General features: G+C 42.4%; 1 protein-coding gene across 4 annotated transcripts in view; it reads left to right on the top strand.

Annotated features, from left to right (window-relative positions):
* LOC148038403 (2-dehydro-3-deoxyphosphooctonate aldolase-like) overlaps positions 1-22,904 on the top strand; it is a 90,018-nt gene that overhangs the window by 62,682 nt on the left and 4,432 nt on the right. The window lies entirely within an intron of this gene.

Below are 22,904 nucleotides of genomic sequence, written 5' to 3' on the forward strand. Positions count from 1 at the left end.
TGTAAGAAGTGACTGGAAGCAAAGCCTCCCAAAACTTCTTGTTATAATCTTCCAGATCCTTGCATTTAGATGCATCCAAATTGTGCCAAGCTGACATAACATCAATCTCAAATTCATTGGTCAACCAAGCAGAAGCAAATACTTGCTTACAGTAAGTCCAAGTGGCAAGATCCTGTCCTTGCATCAACAGTGTACTCCACCATTGACTAGCATTGTCCTTAAGAAAAGTGGCAGCTTTCCGAACCTTAGAAGGCTCTGTAAAGTTCCCTCTTGCAAATGCGGCATCAAACTGCTGTAAGAAAGAAAGAGCCTTAGTCCTATCTTCAAATCCTTGAAAAATGTCAAACTGTACGGCTGCACCACCTTCCTTGTATGGCTTTGGCTTCTCATGAGCCATCAAAGGATCCGTAGGATATGCCTGTAACATAGGAACACTAACAGGTGGCATAGGAGTTGCCGGACCACTGACTACAGGGCTTGTAGACACAATACTTGCTTGCTGATTTTGATAACCAGCGATGCCAAAAGTGCCCTGTGGCATGCCAAAGCTGCCTTGAACTCCCTGAAATTCAGGCTGCATGCCTATATTGCCATACATGGGGTTTGGCATAAAACCCTGTGTACCCCCAAACACTGTTCCTGGTACATAAATCTGGTTTCCAGGCGCATAACCAGCCATACTCTGAAATACAGATCCACCTCCAAAGTACCCAGGATGTACAGAGGTCGGTGGAAAAACGTGTGGTAAAGCCTGAAAACTGTTTCCCTGTCCATTTAAGCCAACATTTGACTATTGTAAAGTGGCAGGCTGAACTGGCAATGCTTGTGTAACTAGCGTTTCCGCCACCTGTTCCTGGACAGTCGAAACCAATCTTGGAGTCTCCATTGACTCTGCAAGCTGCCTTGGTGTTTCCACTGAATCTGTAGCATGCTTACCCTTATCTTGGACCTCTACTGGATCCGAAATCTTTGCAAATTGCCCAACTTGCTGTGAAGGAAGGGAAGGCTGCAAAAATGCCAAAAACCTTGGATTCTGCATCACTTGAGTAAACATACTCACAGCAGCAACTAACTGAGTCTTGAAACTGTCTTCATCCATAGAAGAAGCCGTAAGAACTTGTGGCTCAACCATAACAGGAGGAGTAACAAACTGTGGAGGTCTAGAAGACTCTCCCACCTCATGAACAACAGGGATCTCCTGTGATGAAGACGCTTCCTCTTTGGTGTCTTCCTTTCTATCAACCATAATGCACGATTCTGTGTCTTACACCCAAACAAACCCTGGCTCACTCTTTAGGGAAAAAGTGATTCGATCCCGGCAATGGAACCATGAAACCGGCCTGTTCACTGGGAAGGGCGGTGGTGTACAACCAAAATATATAAATGCTTTTACCCAATTAACAGTCGCCCACATTACCTGAACTTAAAGACATAGAATCAAGAAGAAATACAGGAAGCTAGAATACTCTTGTTGCCACACAGACACCCTGTTGGCCCCCAAGTTAGGCGTCCCTTGCGGTATTTCTTTAATTTTTAAAAAGAGAAAGTACAATGGGCTGTCTTTCACCTATTCTGGGTGAAATTTGACAGCATAACAATACAATTACTGACCCAAATCAAGTTGACCAGGAGGGGAAACTCTGCCCAAGTCTGAAACTTCTGGTTGGAGTGAAGAATTGACCATTTCAGTCTGCTGTAATTACTGGTTCAGACCTGTTCTGAGACCTGTTTACAACTCATACTGTTCCCTGTACTGTTCAGCCCACTGTAATTACTGGTTCAGACCTGTTCTGAAACCTGTTTTCAGCTTATATTGATGCCTGTACTGTTCTGCATCATCTGGGCCAAGTGCCCATTGATTTTGACATTATTTGGGCTCTGAATTAACCTCTGAATGGTCCAAAATCTGTACTGATTTAGTGCTATTTCAGACACTTGCTTGGTGAGATTACCACCCTCACCTATTCCTGCTTGTGGGCAACAAACAACTGCTCCTGTTCCTGGAGAAAAGAGGCTCTTGTCTCATGCAAAAACAGCATATTCCACACAGTTGTACCTGAATTAGAAGAAAGGCCCTTGATTCTGCAGCATAACCATACTGTCAGGGAGAGAGAGAGAGTATTGGAAGCAAGCTCAGCCCTCTGTGCATCATAGACAAGGTAGACCAGCTCTCAAGAGCTCTCCATCTGCAGCTGTTTTTCACAAATGAGCCCCTATCCATCAAAAAACTGCACGCCAGCCCTCTTTAAAGAGGTAAGTGCACAACTTTGTGCCAAGTGGCAGCACTGGAAGATATTTCCTGTTCCAGCCTTCCGGTCTAAAATTCTCCATGCTCGGTGTAGAATTTGACCTCGGCACAGACTAGAGGATTGATCCTTGTGCAAAAATGAAGATAATGATGCGAACAGATTCTGGGGTCCGAAAATAGTAACTCCCTAAATTTTAGGAGTTGCTTCCATTGCATCCCACTAGTCTTCTGACCATCTTTGCAGACTATGGCTACATCCAGATTAGCAATGTAGCTCAACTGAAAGTGAATTTCCACTGATGACCCCACATGGACTAATCTCTTGAAGATTTGTCCATCTTCACTTTGAACTAGTGTCTTCCAGGCTAGTTCTTCAACACACTTATCCATATACACTTTCACAAGTCTCTTCCAGGCTTGTCATTCTACAGTGCTATCAGTCTCTTCCAGACTTGTACTAGACCTTAAATGTCTAGTCTTGACTCACTAGACATTCCTGTCTGTTTCACATACTGGCCATGCAACTCAGGTGTTTAGATTTCAAGAGGGATCCTTCCAAAAAGAAAAACCAAATAAAATATGTAATAAAGAAATCAACAAAAAGGTAATCGTTGTCATAGTCTTGTGACACTCTCTGCTCTTGGCATGGCCAATCATCATCCCTGTGCTGTAGATGCAGAGGCTCCTCTTTGGCGGTAGTCTCCCCGCTCCAGGGCATCCATCGTGCTATGAGACCCTTGTATCAGGTTCACTTCATTATTTCATTCGTTCATCATCTGAGTTTCTCTTCTCTTCTTAGTGTTTGCTGTACACACTCTGTGTTCCCCCTTGCAAACCCTATGGTCTCTTTGGTTGCTCAGTCATTTCTTGACTGAAGGCAACGTGATGCTTATATTGATCTATAACCATATGGTGTTTGTTTGAAAAATTTAGATAAATCCAGAAGGATGTCCTCCAAGAAAAGGTTCAATCACTATTCATATGGAAGGCTCTAATTCAGATATTTGGTACTTCACAAACTGATCACTCACTATATCATATAGACAGCCGCTATGGAACAAAAATGTACCTAGGTGGCCTTGGACAATGTTTGTGACCAAAACACTAGTTGGCAGGCCCAATATTGTAGCCATTGTAGAAAATCTATGAACAGATAGTTGCATCTTTGAAGTAGTGGAAGAAGTAAATTTAGAGGATGAAGTACAAGTAGAAGGTAAACTGATACTAAAAGCAGCATATTTATTCAAAAGCTGCCATAAATAGTAGCTGGCAAAAATCGCAATAGCTAAAGATAGAAAGTGAAGGTTGGTAGTTGGAAATAGAAAGAAGGGACTAAGATGGGAACTAAACAAGTAATAGATTAAAATTCGAAGATATCTAAGACTTAAACATTTCTTTGAATTAATTCTTTATCTAGTTTTTAATCTTGTGTTAGGTCCACAATATTTTTAGAGAAAAGCTTATAGAGCACCACCCAACACCCAAGCATATAGAGCACTACTTGATATCCAAACAACCAACAAGAACTCTGAACTTATTGGAACACACCACACACCTCAAGAGAAAGGAACAATGAATCAAGGTTTAGTGCTCAATATAAGAACACACAATTGTATTATTGTAGCCTCTTGTAACTAAAACGGCTGCTGTGAGATCAATAGAGAGAAGCATATAGAGCACCATCCAGTGCCGTAGCAACCAATAAGAACTCCAAAACCATTGGAACACACCACACACCTCAAGACAAAGGAACAATGAATTAAGGGTTAGCGTTCAATACAAGAACACACAAATCTAGCCATGTGTTATTTGAAAATAAGGTATAGCATCATAGCTATTATGGCTAGGATCAATGGTACACGGTATAAAGGTGTGTGCATGTTATAATTCACTCTTTGATGAATTTGATGTCTATTACCATGGGAGGATAACTCCTTGGTAGGGTCTTCTCTTCAAGAATATTGAAAACAAAGCAACTCTCCACATCCAAGATGATTGCACCTTCCCAAAGAACACTAAGCTCTCTACCCAAGGCTCTCACACCAGAGTATCAACATCACAATCCTTCTTAATTCCAAGCAAATTGGGCAAGTTGAAACTCTTGGATCACCCTGGGCCTCCACAACTCAGCACCTTCAAGTATCAACAACACAATACCACCAACCAACTTCAAGCCCTCTCCCTCTCTACCTCTATCTTTAGCAGCACCTTGTGTCCACTATCTGCCCCTCTTTCTTGCGATGTTCGCCTCTCGCTCTCCCCCTTCCCGTTCAACAATGGGGTTCTTATATAGATTTCCTTGAGGGCTAGCATTACAATAGTGGCATAGTGCTTTATGCTTTCTTGGCTTTTCCTAAAGTAGGCAATGAAGTTTCTTCATGGACAATTGCTCTGATGTGACCATGTGTTCCTTATAAGTTATAGCTCTAATCCAAAGCTAAAAAGATTTCTTTATGTTTTTGTATTGTATACAGATCCATCATAGTGTGCCAAAATAGTCCTCAGCCAGGTTAAGTTTGTCAATCAGTCTGTTCCCGTGCTCGCCATCATTGCCACGTTCAAAGTCCAGCTTTATGTAATGCTGCAGATGCCACCCTTTTTTTAATCAGCACCATGCTCATGGGTCCACTTTAGCGCTGCACTTCTCCTGGCCGTGTCAACTTGATTTGTCCAGCACTATGCAATCAGCTTGCAGCTGAGTTGCCATGCCTCCTCATCTCCCACATAATGCTGTGTCACCCTCATTATATCCCTCTTCAGGCAGCCTGATATACGTTATACTCAAGGATTTGTAATCACCTACCATGTTGCTGGGTAATGTATTCTGCCGCCTTGCTGCACCATAAACAGCTCTTCCTGTCCATACAAGATCATCAGGGCCACCTCCCCTTCTCATCATCGCCATGGCCAGCATTCCATGTCATGCTGTCTTAAGCACCATATGTAGGCTGCCTATCATCTTAAGCACCATATGTAGGCTCTCTTGCCTATTTATAGGTTGCCTCTGTCACTCATTCAACATGGCTGATTCATTCAGTCTGTCACCTTTTCTCTCCAGTCTCTCCACTACCTTCATACCCCTTCAGGAGGACATTGTGGTTCGCGGTTCGTGGTTGTCTTCATCATCTTCCTTGTGTTACGGTACCCTTGCTCCCTTGTATCACATTCACTCCATGATTCAGAACTTCATCATTCCATTGATCAGAGTCTCTCTTCTCTTCTCTTCTCTTCTCCATGTTTGCGGAGTTCACTCAGTGTTCCTCCCCACAAACCCTACTGTCTCGCTGGTATGCCATCTTTTGACATGGTATCAGAGCTGGATCTGCTCAAACAACGGCAAGGATCCTCCACTCCAGTAATGGCAAAGACCAGTGACGGGTTCAGCATCCACTTCTCTTCTTCTGCTGCTACATCAAAATCTTGTTTTTGCAGGTTTCAAGTGTTTTCAGCTTGCTGCCCACTCCCCTTTCGTGGAGGACATCGCAGTCTCAGCTGTCCCTTTTGTGGAGGACATCGCAGTCTCAGCTGTCCCTTGCTGTCATCTACAATTTAGCACTTGTTTCCAGCCTTCCACTCGTAGTTTGCAGCTGCTTACAATAGAGTGATTGTTGCTGATCACTTTCCAGTAAAAAAACAATCTCCTTTTTGCAGATTTCAGGTATTTCAGCTTGCTGCCCACACCCCAGACGGATGACATCGCGGTCTAGGCTGGCCCTTGCTGTCTACAACAATATGTTGCCTGTTTCCAGCCTACCACACAGTTCGGAGCTGATTTCAGCATATTGATTTCTGCTGCTAGTTTTTCCTGCGTTTTTAGTTTCTGTCTCTTGCAACCTGCGTTTGCTGTTCTCTCTCTCTTGAAGCCTGCGTTCTAAGTCTTTCTCTCTCCTCACCTACGTTTTTCTAGTGGTTGTAACCTCTTACTGTTGGTCGCATCCTCCTCCCACTGGCAGCTCACTTCTAGCCCTTCCACTGCCCTCCTAGCCCTTGAGGCGGACATTGCAGTTCATGGTTCGTGGTTGAGCTCTTCTTTCTTCAACAAGGCACACTGGTACCCATGGCTTATTTACCAACATATGACGAGACTGCTGGGTGCTCCTACTGTGGCATCACTGGACACACCACCGATGCTTGCCAACTTCGACCTTTGCTCCCCACCCACTCAGAGTATATGTGTCTTCCACCACGCACTTCTCGTGCCGCCTCTCCTTTCTAGGCCCCACAGAGATCATTCTACATTGGCTATTAGAGTACTATGCTCAAGGCAATAAGATGCATCCGATGCGCACTAAGTCCTTTCGAGCACATGGTGGATTGATTGATGCTACGACTACCTGGAGATCGTTGCAATGGCAGCGGTAGTCTTCTCCTATCTATTTTCGGATACAGTGGCTACCATGGCCAGCGGTTCTGCAGTCTACTCCATCGAGAGGCAGTGATTGTTTGATACTGTCTCCTCCTTAGTCGGCTCCTTTGAGAGACAGTGGCTGTTTGACTCCTTCCTCTTCTTTGGCTTCCCGGTCCGCTCCATTGAGAAGTAGCGACTATTGCCTACTCATTGCTTAGTCTAAGCCCCACCCTTCACCCTCGCCTACTCAGGTTCGAGAGGCCACCTCTAGGCGTTCTTTACCACCCCTGATACCTTCTTCGGCACGACCAACGACACTTTCTTAATCCTCAGACATTTCAGAGTCCGTGATCATTGAGTTTTTGGATTCTCTATCTACCTCAGAAGGGGATTTAAAGGGGGATGATCTTTCTTTGCTCTCCCAGGGGGCATCTACATCTACTGCGACTTCAGAGGGGACTCCTATTCCTCCAATTTCTCAGGGTGTCCTCACCCATTGCTAAGTTCTTTGCACACCTTGGTAGAGGCATTTTACCTTCTTCTTCTACCCTTGGATGGAATGGCTTCCTTCCAGCGGTCATCTCACCTATTGATACCCAGGATCTCGAGAATCTACCTAGATGGGGGCCTTGGAGGTTTAGCCGCAACTTGGTGAAAAGGCCTTCGTATTCCTTCTTGCATGGATGCACGGAGCTTGTAGCTTCTCTCCCGAGGTTGAGTTTTAGGTTCTCCAGTTCACTTTGTTTACTGTTCTTTACTGCAGGTTACCTTTTAGGTGGAAATCTTGGATCTTCGAGATCCTCTACATCTTCTTCCTCTTCTTCTTCTTGCGTTGGTCACTTGGTTAGCATGGAGCCAACTCCCTGAGATTGAGTATGGGCATATTCTTGTGGTTCTTGACACCACACAAAGTCCAACATTTCTTGTATGCATTGCATGTTTTCATCATCTTTATACTAGGGCGCTTAGGCAAGTGAACAATTTTTCCACGAGGGACACTGTCCAAGTGGCACTTGTTGCGTGAGCATTCTTTAGCATGTAGCATTCCATCTCCACCTCACTCTTCTCTTCTTTTCCTTTTTGGGTTTGAGAGGGGGTATTGAGAAACCCTTCACTTGCAGTTTTGCGTCTCTGTTTTGCGTTTAGGGTTTCAAAGTGGATAGCCCCAAAAAAGGGGCTAGGTGCCCATAGTGGGGCGCCACCATAGATAGTTGACGCCCTCCCTTCGGGCGCCACCCTAGACACTCTCTTACCTATTTATAGGTTGCGTCAGTCACTCATTCAACATGACTAATTCATTCAGTCTGTCAGCTTTTCTCTCCAGCCTTTCCACTATCCTCACATCCCTTCAAGAGGACATTGCGGTTCGCGGTTAATGGCTGTCTTCGTCATCTTCCTTGTGTTACGGCACCCTTGTTCCCTTGTATCACATTCACTTCATGATTCAGAACTTCATCATTCCATTCATCAGAGTTTTTTCTCTCTTCTCTTCTCTTCTCCATGTTTGCGAAGTTCACTCCGTGTTCCTTTGGAAATCCTACTGTCTCGCTAGTACGTTATCTTTTGATAGCATCATCATAGCTGCCTCTATGATGGTATGTTGAAGTGTTGGCTCAATCAAAAGGTTGCCATGACTAGTGCAACCATACACACCAATCACAAATCTAGACCACCACCATGGTTGTCACATTCGATGGCGTCTGATTCATATTGTCCGACACCAGTATGGTGCTAATCGGACCAATAAATCTTGGACCTACATCCGATGCTACGCCCAATGAAAGAAAAATCTGTACTTAATGTTGGTACGATATGGTACGGCATGATAAAATACGATACTAATTGGTACCTTAGGATTTTATAAGGTATGGTATGATGTTAGTACGAGAAAAAACCTTAGTGAATTTGGATTACAAGGGTAAAATAGCAATGTTTAAAGCTAAAATAGCAATGTCACTTGAGTTAATAGGATGAATACATGAGGGTAACAAGGCAAAACCTCATACACAACATGCGTAACACGCTACTAGAAGACAGATGGAAGTGTATATGTAATACATCATACATCATACAACAAAGCAAACTGTAGGGTGGATGGACAAAAAGGCTCTTCATTCTTGTGTGTGAGAGAGAGAGAGAGAGCGACTAAGACCTGCCGCCGTCCTGTCTAGAGCTCCGTTCGCGCTGCTGTTCCATCTGGATTAATCGTATTTGCCCCAGTGCCCCATCGTCTTCTGCCTGTCGTTAAGCTGGTAAAGCCTAATCGTCCTGTAGTTGTGCACGATTTGCATTTCCATAGGGTTGCATTGCAGATCAAGAGCGTATGTGCTTGAGGAGGGTCACTTGCACTCTTCCTGCCTCGTTTTCAGTTCCGCAATAGGTCACGCTTGCCTGCCTTGTAAAACACGACCTGCTCGTGCCGTCCCTGTATATATACATTGATGGTCAACCTGTAGATTTGGCCTCCCTCCTTGCAGCGTTTGAGTGAATGTTTGAGAGAGTGAGAATAGTTACTACCCCTGCGTAGAGTGTTTCCACACAGGGCCTGAAGAAGTCAGAGTCCTAGCCCAGATTTGGTGGGACGTAGCCTGTCAGTTTTCAATGACACATTTTGTGATTACCATTTAGTCCTACAATGGCGAATCTGCAAGTATCAAATGGTATTGATATGGCCTTCCTTGATGAGTATATAGGGCAAGGGAATGGCCAAGACCTCGAGGGTTCGGATGGTGATTTCTCGACTGAAGACCCTGAGCCGTTGATGGATGGGGATGAAATGGGTAAACATCGTAGGATGTTAGTTGAAGAACCGGTCTTAAGCCCCCAAATTTGCCTTAGCCAGAGGTTAATGCGTCTTGTTCACAGACTGATGGGTCCCTTCAGTTCATACTGGCTACCGCCAATCATCTTATGTTGGATTATGTCCATGCTAATGAGGGTAAAGCTAACACTTTGCCGAATGGGGATCAGGTGGTTGCAATCATGGGAATTGATTTGGTCTTAAAGCAGATTGCTGCCTTCCATGAGAGGGCTGTCATCTTTTACTTCACAAGAAGGTCTCCCTTGATCACTAGGATTCATGCTTAGTTGCAATCCATGTTAGTCAATGTTGAATAGTGCCATGATGATGCTTCGGGGCATATGTAGGTCCCTCTTGTTGAAGAGATATATGATGGACCGCGGGGGTTCTTTGAGGTTCTTTTTCGTTCCTCGGAAGTGTGAGCTTTCATTATGCAACGCATTTCTTTGTTTTTGGATGGGCAGCTAGTTCATATGGTTCCTTGGAGGCATATGGCCGAGTTTTAGGAGGTGTTGAGGCAGGCATGCCCAATTTGGGTGGAGGTGGTTGATTTTCCTTCGCATCTTTGGAGACTCCTCCCTCTGGTACTGATAACCCTTGGTGAGGTTTCGGTCAAACCTCAGTTGGCATCCCGCAATAGGAACAGGGCATGTATGCTGTGGGATACAGGAAAACCTTGCCCCAAAAAATTCGTTTTGAAGTTCCAAGGTTACAAACATTGGTGTATGAGTTGAAATGGGGTACTTTTGTAGGACACTGTTTCAGATGTGGCCAGTTGGGCCATTTCATTTCGGAATGCGACAAAAATACAGAGGTGGTGCAAGGCCCTATGGATCAAGATATGAAAATGCAAGACCACCATCCTTAGCAGTTGAGTTAGCAACCAATAGCTGATCCAGAGTAGCTTTCCCAACATGGTCGTGAGGAAGGCAAGAAGGATGTTCCTCACGTGGGTGGGGAGCGTGCTTTGATTGCGGTTGGGCAGAATTTGTCTCCTCGGGAGGATTCTTGGGTCACTGTGGTTCATCATAATGCTAGGCAAGATTCTCGCTCGAATCTTGCCTAGGCTTAAGGGGTTTTATATGAAACCTCAGTCTTTGCGTGCTTTGGTAGTGGAAGATAAACTGACTTCTGATTCAGCTTTGCGATTCGATGCTCATGGAAGGCTTTTGCCTTCTCAGGATGTTTTCTGTTCCCAGCAACTTTAGTTTCCTTCTCGGGCTTCAATTGCAGGTTTGTAGAGGGCAGATCTTGTTGATGTTATCCAAAGTGAAATGGAGAGATTTCAAGCTGCCAAGGCTATTGATGTAAAAGGGAAAGGGAAAGGGAAAGGGAAAGCAACTGCGTCTATGCTTCTTCTAATGCAAGAGAATGTCGTTAGCTTCCATGGCTCGTCAAGGCTTTGTTATGGGTGATTTTAATGCTTGTGTTTTTGTAGATCATGTGACCTCTTCGCATTCGGTTATGGATGGTCTTGAGCGAGATGCTTGAGATGCTCTTGTAGCGGCATCTTCGAAACAAGACATGTGGTCCTAGTTGCATCCATCACAAGCCGGATATACTTATCGTTCTTTTTAGCATCCAAATACTTGGGCCAGACTGGATAGGATCTACATTTGCCAAAGTGACTCTTTTCTTCCTATAGTCATTGATATGCAGGTGGAAAGACAACAATATGTTTTGTCAGATCATTACCTGTTGGTCCTGGAAATGAGCCATAGACTTGTACATGCATTCAAGGCTCTCCTTGCCCATTTGCCTCTTCGGTTTAATCAATCTTTTTTGCTGCTAAATCTGCTTTTGGAAGGTGTTCAGGAATTGATAGCTTCTTTTAGCTTGAAGGTCCTATGTAGAGGGATGGAAGCATGGGCAGTTTTTAGGGATAATGTGGGAGCGTTATCCTGACAATAATATGGTATTCAGCATGCTTCCTTGTTTCGAGCTGAATTGCAGTATGCTCAATCTTTATTAGCTCATTCCTTGTCTTTGTGTCAGACTGGGGATTCCGATGATGACTTGCTCACTAGCATTGAATGGCTGAAAGGCAAGGTTCAATCTCTTCAGGAAGAGGAATATGCAAAATACAAACTGTTGGCTAGAGCCGAAGCTTTACATGATAACAATTGTCAAACTCATTAAATTTTTACTCGTTTGCATCAAAAATATGTACTGGAAAATATTGTGCGCTTAAAGGATGGGCAAGGTGAAATGGTGATTGATCTTGGATCCATTATTCAGATGACTGTTGACTTTTATAAGGCCTCGTTGGGCCTGCAAAAGATTCTTTCCGATGTTGTTCTCTCTACTCGAACATATATTTGTGACCCGGTTAGTAATCAGGTCAAACCAAAATGGGTGAATTTAATGGAGGTTGATATTTTTGAAGATCAAGTGGAAGAAATGCTGTCTCACTTGCCTCGAAGGAAAAGTCTAGGTTGGGATGGGCTTCCTAATGAGCTGTTTTCAGCCCATGTGCAACTACTTACGGACCCATTAACTCGCTTGTGTCAGCAGGTGTAGAACTCTGGTATGATGCCTTCGGATTGGAAGATTGCTGCCATTAGGTTGTTGCCCAAAGTTCCCTCTCTAACCTCTTTGAAACAATGGAAACCCATTTTAGTTATGGGATCGTTATATAAAATCTTCTCCAACATTATTGCCAACAAATTGCAAAAAGTATTTCCGCACCTTATTCATCCTTGTCAATACGGTTTCATTAAAGGTCGGAATATAATGCACAACATTTTGAATATTTAGCTGGGAGTTGATTATGCCAAAGCTTCTAGCCAGCAGGTTGTTATGCTTCAGCTAGATATTGAGAAGGCATTTGATCATATTAGCTGGTCATTTTTGTGGCAATTAATGTCTACAATGGGTTTTGGGCCCCGTATGATTTCTCTAGTTGATACTATCAGCTAGGGTGCTGCGGCTCTTATTGATCTTAATGGAGGAATTACAGAGGAAATTGCCTTATCTCAGTCTCTTCGGCAAGGCTGTCCTCTCAGCCCTTTGCTGTTTCCTTTGGTTACTCACCCAATGCTCTCATTATTGGATATGTTGGTAGCTCAATGTGAGATAGTTGGCTTATCTCTTTCTGGTGGTGATCAGCTTTTGGGCCAATCTTTGACAGATGATTCTTTTATGTTCCTTAAGGCAGATCGTATTAATGTTAATCGGGCATTGGTGGCTTGGAATCTCTTTGCTTTGGCATCAAGTCTTCACATTAATACTCTGAAATCCACCCTTCTCTCCTGTACGAAGAATGATTTGCAAGCCTTGGGCTGGAATGGAATTGCGATCCCAAGGAGCAATATAACCAGACACTTGGGATATCCTATTGGTGTGGAGGTTGCTCCCCATGCTTTGCTGGATTGGATGGCCTCTTGAATTCATGACAGGTTCATGTACTAGAAATCTCAAAGTTGGCCTCTACATGTTAGACTAAAAGTGACTCAATGCATTATGATTAGTATGATTTCATTCTTTCTGCCATTGCTTCCTTGGACTAAGGAGTCCCTTTTGGATTTGGTCGAGAGCCTATCAGATTTATGCTGTGGAAAAATAAAGGCAATCGTTTGAGGCAGGTATGGATCTCCCGGCAGCGTGTGACCACTTTGAAAAGGATGGGGGGTGCAGCTTTGTTGGATATTAATTTGCATATGGCCACTTTGAGGCTATCCCTTTTGCAGAGTCTATGTATTCATTGTCATCCTTGGCCAAATATTGCCAAATTCTTTATAGAAAAGACTGGCATCTCTCATGGTAGCACAGTCATTCGTGCTTCTTGGTGGCATGCGCTTAATTCTACGAGGCCTATAAAGGTCTCCTAGGCTTTTCTCCTTTCTCATTTGATTGCTTCTTGGCAGGAGATGCTTCGTCTTGCAATTTGGCGTCGTCCGAATATTCGTAAGGCGGAAAATTCGTTGCAAGGAGAAATATTGGCTTCCTCAAGATTGTTGGATTGGCCACAAAAATGTTTGCAGTGGGACAAGTTTAACTGGATGGCTAGGTTGGGGTTGAAGACAGTCCGTGATGATGTTATTCCTGGCCAGCCCGCCTTTATTCTTTTAGGTGTATTCGTCAGTACTTTAGGGTTTAGATGAACGGCCTTGTGGCATATATGGCGTACTCGCAATGCCTTTATTTTTGATTCAACATCGGGCATCCATGGGCACGTGGCCCGTGTGCATGGATTAGTGTTATAGCAAATCTCTTCTATGATGTCAGCTGACCTAGTTCTTTCGGATATTGCTGCTCCTTGGCTGGCGATTGTTCGCTCTACTCCAGCTATTTCTTCTGTGTGATTTATTAGTACTATTCATGTAATTGGTTGTTCTAGTTGTTTTGAGAGTCTACAAGCCTCATGTAAATATTAGACATAGAGAGAGAGAGAGAGAGAGAGAGAGAGAGAGAGAGAGAGAGAGAGAGAGAGAGAGAGAGAGAGAGAGTATGCTGACTTGATGGTTTGATGTAATAGAAATTAAGAGATACAAAGAGAATGTTGACGTGATGGTTTGATGTAAATATTTTCTACTTAATTCAATTATCTTCACAAAAAAAAAGAGATGTACTTGGAATTGCATATTTATCTTGGAAGTTGGGAGAGAGAGAGAGAGAGAGAGAGAGAGAGAGAGAGAGAGAGGATTACCTTTTACGAAAAAAAAGAGAGAGAGAGAGAGGCTTGAAATTATGATAATAACGTAAGGCTTGGGAGTTGGAAGATATTGTGTGGTCTAGTCTTCATAGATCCAAAATAGCTTGTTTTTTGGTATGAATTGGTATGGATATGTATGGTATGGTATGATATGAATTGTATGGAACAAACTAGTTCGTACGTAGTTTAAATGTAACTATGTGTTGGGATTTAAAATAATACATCTCAAACATTTAGAGTTTTTATACTAGGAGTTTACATATTGAGAGCTTGAGGATAGAGAGGATTCAGAGCTTAAGAGTGGAGGTAGGGTGGACATAGGGCAGAGGAGAGCTTGAGGGAGTAGAGGGTAGAGAGCTTGAAAGTTAAGCTTGAAATTTTAATTTGGAATTAAAGAGGGAAACAATGGGAGATAATATATTGACAGAAGGGGGGAGAGCGCACACACACACACACACACACACACACACACACACACACACACACACAGAGTAAAGCATTGTGTGCTTGGGATAGTAGACAAAAGTGGTGGGACAGATTTCTTCAATTATGGAGGTCCAAGATTCTTTACTAGAGGAAAGTTTTTGTATGGAGGCTGCTTATCGGTGGCCTTCCTATTGGGATGCCTTGCAAGCCTGCAAGATTTCACAGGGATATTGTATCTTTTGTACTAATAGCGATGAGAAACTGATTCATCTCTGCATTTCTTGCCCTCTAGCAAAACAGGTTTGGAGCTTTGTTTCACATGTGTGGACCTCAATGATTGGGATGTAGACGCCCATCCGCTCTTGGGTATTGGACAAGATGCCTTCCTTATCCACTTTGCAAGTAGATTGTCTTTGCCTCTTCCACTTTCTCAGATGACAGCTCTCTAGTACATTTGGCGTACTCTTAATGCCTTTATTTTTTATTTAGCCTCATATATCTGTGGTCATGTGGCTTATGTTCGAGGATTACTCTTATGGCAGATCTCTTCTATGATTTAAGCAGACCTAGTCCTTCGTGATGTGGCTGCTCCTTGGTTGGATATACTTTGCTCTACTTCGATTGTGTTGCTTGCATGATTTTTTTGCTATGTTTTGGTAGCCTTTTGGCTTGGCTTGTGATTCACAAGATATACATGTAGTAAGCATAGTACGGGGGAGTTTCGAAAATGGGGGAAACGGAAATGGAAAAAACCGGAGTTTCAGAGTTTCGGAGTTTGGCCAAATTTTAGAAATGGAGAAACAACGTTTCGCATTGTACACTAAAATAAATACAATATTATGTGGATATATAAATATATTAATGCCTACAACATATATCCAAATTTCATATAAAACTTTGAGTCTTTATGTCATATGATTGAAATCATGATTCATTACACATGTCACGACTCACGAGTGAAGATTGAAGAGTCAAGGCTCAATGGTTGAAACTTAAAACAACTTAGCACAATTAAGACTCAATTTTCAAAACTTGAGGCAACAAAATGAATTATAATTTATGACTCATGAATCATCTATGATCTAAAGAGTAGTGAAGACTGACATCAAGAACAATGGAGACGGACATCAAGAACAATGGAACAAGAATCAAGGTGTATAATAAGGGAAATTAAGATACAATGATACATATAACTATGTCATGTGAATAATTTGTTAAAACTCCAAAGTCTAGTGAGCACTGAGCTTTGTATACGAGTCTCTAGACTCTAGTAACTATTGAGTAATAAGTATCTACTATGAACATCAATGAACAACCGGCAACTGTAGTTTGGACTTTGCAATGCTAAACTGACTGCTATATATCATGAGTTATGACTCATGACTCATTTGGACTCTGAGAATCTGTGCACCATCTCCTCATTTGACTCTGAGGATCCTGATCGAGAGGTTGATGAAGCAGCCTTAGTCTTAGCCTTAGACTTTGGCTCTAACTCTACTTGTGATGGATGACCACATGTGGCCCTCGCTCTAACCCTCCTCTGTGCATGAATCTCATCCATCGGTATTGATAGCTTCTATAGAGCATGGAGTAGATATCCCGCTTCTCCTGTGGTATGTGTGGGATGTTACACACCTTCTCTATATCAATCTTGTCAACATTAACCTGTAAAGGTGAAAGAGACAAAGATATATTGTATGAGAGAAGATTCAACATGTTCGATGTTTATACATATCACAATTTCAAGCAATGTCAAGTGTCAAGGTTAAAAAGTTAATTATACATAATAATAATCATTATCAAGTTACATGTGAAGGCTCAAGGGATAGAGTGGTCCTCTTAAGAAGCTGGAGATTGCAATGGCAAAACACTTAACCCTCTAATTGGGCAGTTGTGAGCTTGTTTCTTTTTTTGGTATGGAAGAGATTCCATGTATTTCAATTTCTCTCAGCAAGCCTTGAACTACAATCTTGCAAGAGAATCCAAATGGCAATGCATTTCTATTCAAATTTAAGAGATTGAGGTTAAGTAATTGGCAATTGCTAATATGCAAGCTGCAAAATCAACATTTAAGTGGACAATAGATTATAGAACTTGTTACCTAGGTTGCATAATACATTAGATAATCAAGATTCAAAATATAAAAGTCACTAGTCACATACCAAAGTAGGAGCATAATTGTCGTATTTTTTCCACCAAGAGACAGGTTGAAGTTGTATCTCTCGAAGCCTAGCTATGGGCCAGTTAAAATGAAAAGAATGATTGCAGAATGGCAGCAAATCATCCTCTATTCTCCTCATCATATCTATATCATCCCTTGTGAGGCGCCTCATGTACTCCATGAAATCCTCCAACGCCTGGCTAGTATGCTTCACCTTACTGTGCCAAAGGGAATGCAAGATATGTGTAACAACATGGATTGGTTTATAGAACCTATCCCATTGTATATTCCACATTGCACGAATCTCATCAACCCTTTAGAGTGAAGGATAATGGATCATAGATAAAATAAGTTAAAAACTTAGAAGTTAGAATAATGATATCATCAAGGATGTAAACGCCCCGAACAATGTAGTATGCTTAATAATTATGATTTTCGCTTATTTTCGAGATTTAATATATAAGAGAATGAACAATTATGCTTAACAAATTAATGAAAAAGGATACCAATTCTGTTTCTATAGAGTTGTAACAAAGGAGTCGTTAAAACCGAAGAATTACATGTGTAAAAGTTAAACAAGAACTTAATTGTCTGGGGCAAAAAGCTATTGCGAAGCAAGGCCTTGCAATTTTATCCATATGCTCATATAGAAGGCCCAAGTACTCCCCTTCATATTAGTGATGCACAATACAGTGTAAATAGGAGTGAGACTTTTCACCAATGCATCTACCTCAACCCACCAACTCTCATTTAAAATATTGTGCCTAAAAGCAAGAGCCTTTGGAGACTCTCTCACTTCATGTGAGCCATTCTTGGCATACAGTGATCCGTATCAAATTTGGATGGACCCATATCAACCTCTTCAATACAATAAACATATAAGAAAATCTAGTGGTAGAGGGCTTCAATAGCTCAAGTGTGTTATTGGCTCGAAACATGCTTAGGACGGATGGCCTCTTCTTCACAAATCTTACCATGCTTGTTGCTGTCTTGAAAATGTCATCCACCCAAGATATTCGCCTAACATCTTCATTAAGCAAGTCAAGGCAATGGGATGCATATGGATTCCATACTATGCTAAGAAACTTCTCCTCAAGTATATGTCCCACAGAGACATAATTGCTTCTTATCGATCACCACGTGCATCATGCATGCTGTCCATTGCTAATCTCCCACATGAATTTTAGAGAGAGGCACTTAAAACCGTGGTTCACATTTCAACCACTCTCCAAATAGGTTCTTAAATAATGGTATCCTTGAGGAGGTTTGGTTTGGCAAATTGGCCTCATATGGCCATTTACGCATATTTGGTTGTGATGCTTTTGTGCATGTTAGAGATGAGCTAAGGAACAAACTTGACCCAAAATCCACCAAATGCATTTTCATGGGCTATGGTGATGAGGGTGAAGTCGGCTACAAAGTGTGGTTACCTCAGTCCAAGTAAATTATTTGCAGCCGTAATGTTGTGTTTAATGAGGCAAATTTGCTAAAAGGTACTTTGCCCTCTAATGAAGATATGAAAAATGTCAAATTTTAGAATTTGCAGCCACCTATTACTTCAGATAATGAGCCTTATGGTGTTGTACCACAAGATGAAATTGATGATCAACCGGTTATTTTTGAGCCAGATGATGATGGACAGCAAATAGAAGCACAAGGAGGTCATGACAACAAGATAAGACTTGCTGATTATGAAAATGTAGGTGCTGGTAATGAAAATGAAAGTGCTATACAGCATAAACAGCATGCTGAAAATGGTTTAAAGCAACTAATAAATGCTGAAAATAACATACCTCTAGATGTAGACCGAATTCCTGAAAATGTAGATCATTGGGTACACATGGCTACACACGTAAGAAGGCAACCACACAGGTTTGACCCCTCCTTGCATTATGTGATACTTACAGATGAGGGTGAGCCTCTTACATACAAAGAGGCCAAGTCATGTCAATTCAGCAGTAAGTGGGAGCTAGCTATGCAAGAGATCTTGCGGAGCCTTACATACAAAGAGGCCGAGTCATGCCAATTCAGCAGTAAGTGGGAGCTAGCTATGCAAGAAGAGATTAAATCTCTGTATGCTAATGATACTTGGGATCTTGTGTCATCTTACAAAGTAAAGATAGTTGATGGGAAACCCAAGTACAAGGCAAGATTGGTTGCTAAAGGGTATGCAGAAAAGGAAGGGATTGACTTTCAAGAAGTCTTCTCACCAGTTGTCAAGATGACCACACTACGTGTGCTTTTTGCTCTCACTACTGTATTGGACTTAGAGCTGTACCAAATGGATGCAAAAACAGGTTTCTTGCATGGTGACATTGATGAGGAAATTTACATGAAACAGCCCGAGGGCTTTGTAGTTCTTGGAAAAGAAGAGATGGTGTGTAAACTAAAATGGAGTCTGTATGGGGTGAAGCAAGCACCACGGCAATGGTACAAAAAGTTTGACACTTTTATGCTATCTCATGGGTTTATGCGCAGCCATGCAGATCATTGTTTGTACATGAAAAAGGATACAGGTAGCAACCCCATCATACTTGTTTTGTATGTGGATGATATGTTGCTAGCTGGGAAAAGAAAGACTAGCTTGGATACTCTCAAAAATCAGCTGAAATCAGCCTTCTCCATGAAAGCTTTGGGGAATGTAGAGCAATATTTTGGGCATGAGGATTCACAGAGATATTTTGCAAAGCATTTCTAGACCGGTTATCCTTGCCCTTTTATCTCACCATAAAAACCTATTCAAAGGCTACAACATCCACCCCACTGTTCTTTCTTGTTTGCTCTTCTTCTAGGAGCAAACTAACCAACTGAATAAAGGCAAGTGACTGTGGAGAAATTCTCATGGTGAGATTTAAGCCTATGTGAAAGACCAAATAAGAGGGTGGCAAGGAATTCAAAGCATTAGAGATCATATGTGCATCAGAATAATACTCATCTACATTCATTAAGTACTCAAGCAAGTCCTAAAATTTTGTTAAGATGATCTTGCATGGCATCATCTTTATTCATCTTTACATTCTCAAGCTCCTTTTTCAAGAAAGAGTCGTGTGTCTCATTTTCTCCAATAAACATCTGCTCAAGTGTGAGCCAGCTTCTTGGGAAGAAGCACCAGACCATATATGTGGGATTATAGACCATTGAACTACCAATGCAATCAGTGACAATGCTTGAGCATCTTGTGTATCCCAAGCCTTTTGTGCTGCTAATCTTTAGGAAAGTGGCTAACCTGGAGTGGGCCTTTGACCACATCCTCCTAGGGGAGGTGTTGTAGAAGCCACAACTTTGGGATGGACTTCTTCACCACTAACATAATCCCAAAGATTTTTTCAATCAACACATTTTTCATCATGAAGGACCACAAATAATAGTTATTGCCGTCCAATCTATCCTCTGTGGATACATATGTGAATACATCATTCTGTCCTTGATTGGCCATGGCAAATGTCACTTTTTCAAAGAACACAAAAGAAAGAACCCAACCTGGAACAACTTGAAAATCTACAAATTTCTAGAAATTACAGCATACACCAAGCTGTAATTAGCATAATTGTGTCACACTTGATTACAACTGTTCAATGTACATGTTGTCTAGTGCACAACCAATGCAAAAGCCTTAAAATTTTGTTGTCCAGAATGCACAATTTCAATCTATTTTAGACAGAACCTTTAGTACATCCAAAAAGGCCCAAAATTTTTGACCCGCTTCCGAAGAAAATTCTGCAATGTGTGTGTTCGAAAGCACGTCTAGGATCAGAGATACACTCTTCGAGCAAAAGCCCCACTATGTGATTCAAATTTTTGAATAAAAAATGAATGTCTCTTTTACCTTTAATGTTTGGATGCTTGGTGTTGATGAGAGTTGACATGCGTGGTGGAATGGGAGAAGCCTGGCAAAGCAATCTCCAGGTGGTGGAGTAAGTGGCAGATGGTGCCACAAGATGTAGGCAGTGTCGCCTCAAGCAGGCGGCTCTGCATGTGGTGATGGCACTGGAGACAGGTGGGAAGGGAGCTATAGACTGTAGGAGCCGGGCCAAGCAGCGCTTAGGCATTGGCACTACTCAGTGTTGGATGCAACACATGCAGCATTGGCGTTGGTGGCACTGTGACCAGACCAAGCATGGAGTTGGCGCTAGTGATGTCAGCTGGGTGGCGGGGCTGAAGCTGGACTAGGAGCTGCAGGCGGGCGAGCTTGTAGGTGGGAGGCTTGGCTAAGGATTGAGTCTAATGAGCTTGGAGAGCTAGACTGTACCAAGCTTGAGCTCTGATACCAAATGGAGATGGAAGCTTTGAGCTGAAAGTACACAGTAGATAGTAGAGAGAGTGAGAGTGAAGGCACAACACGATTCCCAATGCAATTTCCAAGTGTGTAAGTGAAAGTACAAAGTACAATCCTTAGACCTTAGGGTTGTTAAGGCGCGTTTACACCGGAAAGGTATAAAGTACGTTAGGTGTCCAAATTGTGTAACATAAACATGCGAAATAGAAAATATGGGGAAAAAGCTCTTGTAAGGAGAGGAAAAAGTGCCCGAGTGTCCTATTGCGGATCACCAACACTCCTCTGTGAGCGTAGACATGAGTCAAACCCAATGCTGATAGCTTGATGGCTTCATTACAGTTGTTTCTATTTTTATTTAGTTGGCTTGAAGGCCCGATGTTAATATTTCCATAAATTAATATATACTTATCCACGAAAATAAAAGAGAGTTCCTAGCCGACGATACCTTTACGATCTTGCATGGAGAGAAGGACAATCTTTGCAAGGCATTGGATGTTTGGACAGTGTTTTGGCGTGCTTCTGGCCTCCATGCTAATGCTGCAAAATCATCCCTCATCAATTGAAACTAAATCTGACATCCGGTCCTTGGGATGGCACGGGGTGGTGGTGCCCTGTGGCAATGTTGTTGGACGCTTGGGATATTGTTTGGGTGTTGATGTTCAGTCAAAATACTCGCTAGAATGGATCCCCCAAAAGATGGAGGCAAATTTTATCTATTGGAAAACACAAGTGTGGCCATTTCATATATGCTTCAAAGTAGCCTAGGCCATCATGCTACCCACGCTTACCTACTTTTTACCACTTCTATTTTGGGACACCACTTCTTTGAATGCACTCACCAAACATATCCATTTTATGTTGTGAAAAAAGGGCTTCTTGCATGTTGGCATCTCTTGGATTTCTGAGAGCTATGTGTGCACCCCAAAAACCAAGGGTGGTGGAGCAACTTTGGATTTACAAACCGTATGGTGGCCCTTTGCTGGTCACTCTTTAGATCAGTGTGTACCTATCCTTGGGCTTTTATAGTCGCTTTTTTTTGGAAGACCAAGGTATTGTACATGGTAACACCAACATACATGCATCATGGTGGCACATTCTTAATTCAAATACTCACTTTTCCACACCCTCCTCCATTTTGATAAATCATTTGGTTTCTTCTTGGAGGCTTGTTCTTTAAAAGGCCTTTGGTATCTTATAGAGGATCGTTTGGAGGCAAATTCCTTTGAGTTGGGATTGTTGGTAGTGTCATGGCTACTATCTTGGAATGGGAAATAGGAGGACATGCCCAAGTTCAATCGTATGGCACATCTGGGTTTGTTTTCTATTGCAAATGCCACTTTGATGAGCCATGGGCGGCTGATGTCTTTTCGTATGACAAGGTGACTTTTCCGGATTCCTCGTGAATACCGTGTCTTATGGGGACGGATTGAAAGGTTGATGCAGCCTTTTTCTGCACTTGACTCGGATTGCCCTTGGCAAGATTGGGATCTTGCTAATCGTCTTTGTCTTCAAAAGGCTTCAGTTAACCATGTGTATTATCTCTTGATTAAGGACAAGCATTGGTTGGTTACTAAAGCCAATGCAGTTTGGGGCATGCATAAATCCAAAGCTTGGTGGAAAATAACAGTGATGGAAGGATGGTTGAACAAGACCTTGCTTGTTCAAATGCAAGGTCTTTCTTTGGAGAGTGATTATTGGTGGGCTTCCCCTTGCTTTGGCCCTTTCTAAGTGCTGAATCTCAAATGGCAATTGCTTTTTTTAGATTTATTTCTTGCCCTTTGACTAGGAAATTTTGGGCTTTGTTGATAGATATTTGGTGAGCGATTGTTGGTCTATCATTGCGCCCTTTTGATTGGGTTTCTGCTAGGGCCAAATATCCCACCACAATGCAGCCATGTATGAAGGTGTTGTTTCATATATGAACATCACTCAGAATGCTGTCGTCTTTGACTTTGCCACAGGCGTCCAAGGACACATCGCCAAAATCAAGG

The sequence above is a fragment of the Lygodium microphyllum genome, chromosome 3, assembly GCF_053477565.2.
Source record: "Lygodium microphyllum isolate KBCC chromosome 3, Lygodium_microphyllum_v1.1.10, whole genome shotgun sequence".
Classification (NCBI taxonomy): domain Eukaryota; kingdom Viridiplantae; phylum Streptophyta; class Polypodiopsida; order Schizaeales; family Lygodiaceae; genus Lygodium; species Lygodium microphyllum.